This window comes from Molothrus ater, chromosome 10 (assembly GCF_012460135.2).
Source record: "Molothrus ater isolate BHLD 08-10-18 breed brown headed cowbird chromosome 10, BPBGC_Mater_1.1, whole genome shotgun sequence".
Taxonomy (NCBI): Eukaryota; Metazoa; Chordata; class Aves; order Passeriformes; family Icteridae; genus Molothrus; species Molothrus ater.
Window position 1 is genome coordinate 11,603,983 of NC_050487.2, and position 8,208 is coordinate 11,612,190.

An 8,208-nucleotide genomic window follows, 5' to 3' on the forward strand; every position below is an offset into this window, starting at 1 on the left:
TATGCCCGAATTATCACATACTATGACTGTTGTAGTCATTTGTGCTTTTATCTGGCAGCCTCTGCAGGAACTCATTATTTTTCTCTTCTTTCTCTCCTTCACTGTTTCTGTGAAATTATGGGGAAATTTGCTGTGAGTTTGTGTCAGAACAGTTCTTACCCTTGATCCCATCTGTAAGGGTTAAGTTACAGGCAAGATTACAAAATGTCTCATATTCAGCATGCCCAGAATAACAAATCTGACATGCCCACTTCAACAGCTGCTGCAAAATTAAAAACCTAAGAAGTCCTCTTACAGACTTGTACCATGCATATTTTGTGTGACAATCTGCTCATTTAAAGCAGTCATGACTAGATGAAAGAAAAGTACCTGAAATAAGTGCCATTGATCTCTTTAGGAACAGCTAGGCCAGAATGAAGAGAGAAGAGATTTTCATTTGCTAAGGGAAAAGCAAGAAATGGAGAAACATTGCCATAACAGCTGAAAAACTGAAGTGACACCTTGTATCAGCACATGTTGTGTATACATCTCTACAAGAGCCACTCCCCAGGTACTGTCAGATGCCTGCAGAACATCAGGACTCTCTGGTACTCCCATGCTTTTGGTGTGCTCACTGCTCTGTAGCATTTTTTTGTACCCAGACCAAGATACAGAAGGAATCCAGACTCACCTATCTCTCCTTTCCCTTCATATAATTCCCTCAAAACCTGGCATTTTTTTTCTTGCTGCAGCAGCCATTTTTATTTCTATTTCTTCTGTGCTCCAAAGATAAGCTGTGCAAGACTCCTACAAGAAATAATGAAAAAAAAAAATCCTTTCTTATGAATTCTGCTCTCCTCTGGTGATCAGTTTCGTGTGCTGGTCAAAGAGCATTTAGGCACTCCTTTGTTTGTACACAAGCCTGTTGGTCAAAGTGCTCGTTCTTACTGTTCATGAATGCCAGGCTTTCTGTGAGTAGAGGCTCATGAATTGTAAACAATGACCTATTGTGAATCCTGTGCAATTATCTTATTGAATTTCTGATTAATTTAGCACCAAAAAATCAGAATGAAAGAATAATTTAGATTTGAAAGGACTTCAAGGGTCATCTCATCCAAAGTCTGAGCTAGCTAAGATTGGGCTTGAAGATGCTCAGTGTCTCACTGTGTTGTTTTATTTTTCTGGGCATTTAATTTGCAGGTATAAGAGAGAGAAAGCAAAAAAGTACTGCATTCAGTGGTGTTAGAATTTTGAGTTTTGTACACAAAAAAATTATAATGTAGAGATGAAATTCAAAAGTCATACATAAACTCCATTGTACTCAAAGCATCCTCTGCTGACTCCAGCATTTTCATTCCTCTGTCAGTTTGGACATGGAATAACATTAGAACTGCTGCTTTTCTTGTTTAAGTTTCACTTTCTTAGGCTTTACATGAACATCTTCCACCAGTCTGTTATGGAAGACACAGGAGAAATGCTAAAAATTCTTGGGGATCATTAATTTTTGTGAGATTTTCTGCTTTGCTAGAAAAAGCTTGATGAATTGTGTTCTGTGTAATCTGTTCTATTTCTGAGCCATATGAGGAATTTTGTCCTGTCTTCTAACATGCATACACAATGAATTTTAGATTATTCACACAGTCTGCTTGGATATCTAGTGAATTCTGGTATTTGGAGGAAAGATATTATTTTCTACGCCCTTCTAGTAAAAGTACATTATCTGACACGAGCAACAAACCAACCCAAGGCTGTGTTTGTTGCTGTCAGAGGGCAAAGAGATACTTATTCTCTGTTTGAGGCTGTTCTTTCCATCCATGCCCCACATTAAAGCTTGCAGCAGTTCTCTGGCCCTGGGAAGGAGAGGAACTGCTGGGGCTCACCATCCCAAGGTACTAAAGGCTTGGAACAAGCCAGATTTGTGGGTCTTCAAATCACACCTGTTTTCTGACAAGTGCTCCCTAATAAATGCTCATCTGGTTAAACAGTGCACTGCCAGGACACTCAGACTGCTGTGGATGTTCTTGTCTCCCACAGGTTAGACACTGTTTAGGAGGAAGCAGCATATCTGCTCAGCATCCTTGCGAGTACAAGAAAACAATTTTAGGATAAATCAGCTAAGTATCCCAGACAGAAAGTGGCAGGAAGTTATTTAAGCTGAGCCAGCACTTGTGGCTTTCCTGCTTTGTTCTCAGATTTGCTGTTAACAGAGTTCTTTATCCACCTTGTCCTTTCCCTTGCCAGTCTCCTGCCTCCATTGCAGGTCAGGAGAAACAGTTGTTCCTTACAGAGCAGCTCTAGCAAGAAAAAAGGAAAAAGGGTGTTGGACTTAGATTTACATCTGTTGGTGCTTGACACGGCTTCTCTGGAGCACAGCTTCAAGTCTTGCACTAATGTTCTCTCCACCATGGCCAAACCTGGCAACACCCTGCCTGCTGAGCACAGCCCTGCAGGGGTGCAGAGCTGCAGGGCAGGGCCTCACCCACCAGGAACAAGAGTCTCTGAAATGGAAAGAGCCATCAGTAAGGGATTATTAGATCAGTGTCTCACTGCAATCCTTTTGAAATTTGCTTTGGAGCAGCAAAGCCCAGATCTTTGTGCATCCACGTATTCTGGCACTTCAAAGAGGAATCAACTGAACTGGTCTTGGAAAAGAGGAGAAATTGAGAGGAGAAATTGGAACTTATTGAGCAGTTACCTTTTACTGGATGTGAAGGCAGAACACTCATAAAGACTGAGCATTCCTCTTGTTGCTTGGAGCTTCTTCCCACCTTCCAAATGTATAGAGAAATAGCCTTTAAATGTAGTTCTTCCTATATTTCACAATATTCCCCAAGGGAAAAAAAAAACCCCAAAAAACACCAGGGTACTTCTGGGGACTTAAATGGGATATATTACATCATAAAACAAGCTTGCCACATTCCTGTGCAAGCTTAAAGGTTCTCTTTGTCATTCTGGAAGACTCTGCCAGCAAAACACAGGCTATTATGCTTATCTGTTCTCTGGTTTTGAATATGGCCTTTTGTTGAAAGATCCATTTCAACATGGGTGAGCAAATGGTCACTTATTCCCTTTGAAAGAAAGCAATTCCTTAAGTTCAATTTACATCTTGCACATTGATTTAATTTTAGGGGTTTTAAAAGAAGTAAAATTTAAAATACCATTATCTGGCTATGGGAGTTGTTCTTCTATCTAGGAATTATGAATTTAAAAATATAATATTATTGTTAACAACATTTGAAATGTGGCTATAAAAATGTTTTATAACAACAAAACATTATTTTTCATGTGTTACAATAGTAGGAAAAACCCGGTATGTTGGTATCCTGATAATACAATGGGTTGCATTTTCCCAATGAAAGTTCAGATTTCAAAATCTCCTTCTGAATTCTCCATAGAAAACAATTCCATTGAATTTAATAATTACCCTCTCACATAAGAACTAGACTTCTCAGGAAAAAAAGTTGGTAAAAGTATTTTAATATATTATTTAAAGTTACTATAACATCATTCAGCATATCCTCAAAATGAAATATTATATGCTGAGACAAATGTCTTACTATATTGCTTTTTTAAAAGAAAGTGTATCATGTAAGTTTTCATGTGATATTTCAACAGATATACAGCATTTTAAAAGGTAGGTTAAGATATAATTTTTAAATTGAATTGCAGTCACGGTAGACAAATAGAGGAATATTTGGATACCAAATGGGAATTGGCAAATTTTTATGTCCTTCCTTAACAATTTTAGAATTCATATTAAAATTATAATTTTGGAAAAGAAAATAGGACAATTTTTGATATTGCAAGAACTTCCTGAGACAATACTCAAATTTATCACTCATTTGCAGTGGATGGGAAGGAGCCATAAGAACAGCTAGCCAGGTAAACAATGTATTTTAAACAGAACTTTGGCTCAGGAACTACTTCTAGAGTTTGCTTGATTTGCCATCTGCTCAGCCATAAATTATTGTTGTTTTCAGCTTGGCTTTTTCTTTCTGTGCAATCTAAATCTAAACCAGACACATTTTTTTTGCAGTTCACAGAGGTGATATTGCCATGAAAACAAACAATCACTACTTGTTACTTGTGTTCTGTCATTCTGTCTGAATTCATTATAAAAATAAATCCCATTTGATATTTTTACATCTGAATTTAGGCACTTGAGGCCACCTTTTTTTTTAATAACACATACTATTGTTATATAGAATATGTTCTTTGTCCTAAGGAAGCAGTAAAATTACTTTAAATAGTCCAAACATCTTCCTGTAAGTGAGGTAATATTTTCAAAAGTACTGTAAATAATGGATTTTGTTTCCAGCATTCATATCTGTAAGCAAAAGTTGCTTTTTGAATAGAAGTCAATACAGTGTGAGTTAGTGGGGGAAAAAGATATTTATTTCTTAAATAACAGTAAAAACTTGGGGCTTTATAAATAGGATCTTTTCCTCCTACTCCTTTTCACATGATGGATTTTCTTACAAAACCCCAACCAAACAACAAAAACCAGACAGTGATTACAAAATCTTGAAGGAAAACGTAAAAGGGCTTTTGGAATTAAACTACCCTTCACAAGAAATCACCACATATTTTTCCGCTTTGCTTTTCTTGAAACATTGGATAAATGTTACAGCTCATGGAAGGACATCTACAAAGAAAGTGGGAATTGGTGCCATTTCTCTTTCATGAAGAGGCAGAAATCATTTCCTAGGGGACAGTCACATCATCTTGTAAGAAAACTCATACAGCAAGGACAGGCAAATTCAGCTAATATGTGGAGTCAAGGAAAAACTCTGAGCCCTCAATACTGAGACTAGTGTTGAGATGGGACTGGAAGCAGGCAGCATCACTCAAAATATGGATCCTGTAAACCAGGAGAAAAACTGCCTCAAAAGCACAGAGGTGTTAGGAAGCCACTTCCCAATAACTGAATGGTTTCATTTTTTCTTTGAACCCAGCATGACTATTTGGGAGCTATGGCACTTCTTTTTCAGAAATTGATGCTTTTGGTAAGACAAACTCTGAGTGAAAATTGCTAATAATAAATGTAGAACTAATGAAGTCAACTTCTTCCAAAGTCCAGATATGAGACAGCAGAGGCATCTGAATTCCTTTCCTGACTTTGCCACATATTTTAATGGTAGTTATCATTTATGACTTGTAGGATATGATTTATTTCTGTTTGCAAATGGTTTTGGGATTCCTGAGTAGTTACAGGCCAAGTGTTCAGAAGTGTACTGAATTGCCAAGCAATTCAACATTTTTCTAAAGTAACATATCCAGCTATAGAGGGGCTTCATATTTCATGTCACCATGCTCAATCCTTTATTTGGAAGAAATGCTGCCAGTAGCTGTACAGAGGACTTTCCCTCCCACTGCCCTCTGCTTCAGTCCCATTTGCAGTAATCTAAGATGTCTTTGTTCTCTAAGCACTTAACTATGGAGTGTAATTCAGAAACCACCGTTTTTAAGTTACTTCCACAATGTACAAAGGTTTGCATGGGAGAATGACATTTCTAAAACTGCAGAATCACAGAAAGCTGGAACCTTGCCTGCAGGAGTACAAAATTATGGTTGTCAAATGTGAGCACACCCAATTTCTTTGTGTACCTGTAAGTGTGAGATGTATATTAACTCCACTAAACAATATTGTATCATAAATAGGTTGAAGGAGCACCTTCTGTTCACTTGAATACTAAATAATATACTGAGGAAGATGAAATCAACACCAGTCATGTATGCCATACATAAATAAGTGTGGGGAAAAACTAGCATGGAATCTATGTACTAAAAGGTATTTTTTAGAACAGCAGACCTCAATGCTTAGCATGTCTTCATACATGATGTTTTTACTATAAACTCTGCAATGTTTTTTTCCTTGTACCATTAATGTCTAGGAAGCAAGATTTTAATCTTCAACAGCAGCACTTGGACAGATATTTAAAAAATTTATTTGAAAAAGCTGTTGCAGTGAGTTGGTTTTCTGTCCTGTCCCTGCTGGAGACACAAGGTTGGACTCTGAGTTGAGTCACAAATGAAAGAGTAATTTTCTGCCAGTCACCATCTGTGCAGTATCCCAGCACTGCCACACATCCAAGCCTCATTCTGCATGCTCTGGAACCCAAGTCACAAGGACACACATCCTTGCCTCAGTAGTGAGAGGCAGTGACAGTGCTTGGGAGCACTTAGGCAGTGACTGCATGATGGCTCATTGTGTTACTGCTTCACTTATTAAAAGCAGATCCACATCTCTCTCGTGTCAGAGGAGAACAAGATCACAATTTGGCACCACAGCAGTGAAATAACTCATCTGCTGCCTAATGCATTATTCTGTTAAGCACCAATACACCAACCAGTCCCAGATATAATCCCCTACGTTTTGTTTTAATCCTTCTGCACTTTCAAATGTACTTCCAAAGTTGGAGATTTTTTTTCTGCATGGAAATAGAATTACATCTTTAAGTTTGGGCAATGAAACATTTGCATCTGGCATGAGTGACTTTGATACCTACAGCTAGATTGCATTAAGCTGAGTTTGCTGCTGAAAACTGACAGGGCTTACAATTATGCCGTCACAGGATCTGCAGAAGCAGAGCAGGGAAGCAGCATTTGTGAGGCTGCCCTGTGCCAGATGGCACACCGTGGCAGAAAAATCTATTTGAGCCCTTGTGTTCTTGCATTATAACCAGCAGATTGTCAGCTGGAGTAAAGTACAGAAAGTATGTAATTTAGCTGACCTTGTCTCTGTAGGAATTTTCAGATCAGAGGATGAAACTCTTGATGTTTTTCCTTGGTGAGGCAGTTTCATTTTTTCTTCTTTCCCTTGTACGAGATGTATCAGTAGTAGATAAGGACTGCTGCAAAACTTGCTCTGAAATGTGAGTTTTTGAACTTGAAAGACATGCCATTTTAATAAAATGGCACTCTTTAATACTACTGCTCAATCCTGTGAACTCAGATCACTAAAAGTAAGTTTCTTTGGACTGCAAATTACAAAGTACAGCTCTATTAGTTTTCATGAGTGCATGCTAGAAATTGTGTAATTTCATGTTGTGATCTTTGAGTCAAACTTCAGACACAAAATCAGGCTGCTTTGTAATTCATCTGCAACTTCCCTGGACAAACCACTTCAGTGTGAAGACACCTTGTGATGTAACACAGAGTGGCCAGCAGGTACCAACCTTTGAGCTGAATTTGCTGTGGTTGTGATGTACCTAAACCCACTTGTGTGGATGTAACCCCCGTTCAGGAAAGCCTGAGGCACGAGTAACCAGGATCTCCTTGTTCCAGTCATCCTTGTCACAAGGTCTGCAAACATGTAGGCCTTGTTACCATGTCCATCTGCAAAACTGGGTAAGCACTATATGTTTTTCCATATGTGAAACTGTTGGCTGAAGCCAAAACTAGCTAGAACTGGCTTGCAAGTTACACAACTTGACAGCAATTTGTTATTTATTTCTCAGCAAAGCCTCAGCAGAGTGTTAAGCAGATGACTACATATATCAGATTAATTTTTCTCCTTCCAGTATATCAACTATTGTTGGGTTTTCATGAGCTTCATATTTCCTAGACCAGAAAGGACACAGACACTATGCCTTACATACTGCATACAATTAAATTTAAGAAAGCTACCTCTTGATTAAGCTAAATTCATTGCTGTACAGACCAAGAGTTTATTCTGCAAGTGTGAAAAATCACAGACTCACAGATTAATTTAGAATGCAAAGGCAGTCAGAAGATCATGTAATCCATCTCCCTGATGAATGTGTGCCCAATGTGGGTTGATTTCACCTGATTCCATGAGACCCCAACCTTTCTAGGCTTGTTATCAACTTGTTATGAGCCTGTGGGACAGCAGTGGAATGGCTCTGTGGGACTTTGCAGGTAGAAGGAAGTGAACTGTGCCTCCATGGAGAAGCTGGTGTCAGCTCTGACCCAACAGGCACTGGCTGCAGTAGGTGCTAACTGACACAGTGGATTCCACCTCTCAGCAAAAATTTATTTTCCAAACTTGTAAACCAGCCTGCAACATTGAAAGAAAATTCTGCCTCCAATACACCTTGGTTGTTTTATTGAATTTTTAAGAATCCTCAGTGGTTGCTTGACTAAGAAGAAGGATAATTCTGCCTGCATAAGTCAAGGTAAAATTGTTCTAGATAATTATTTCCTTGCTGCAGATAAATTTCTCTTTTATTAGACAAACACTTTGGAAAAATTTTTTTCCTAGACTAA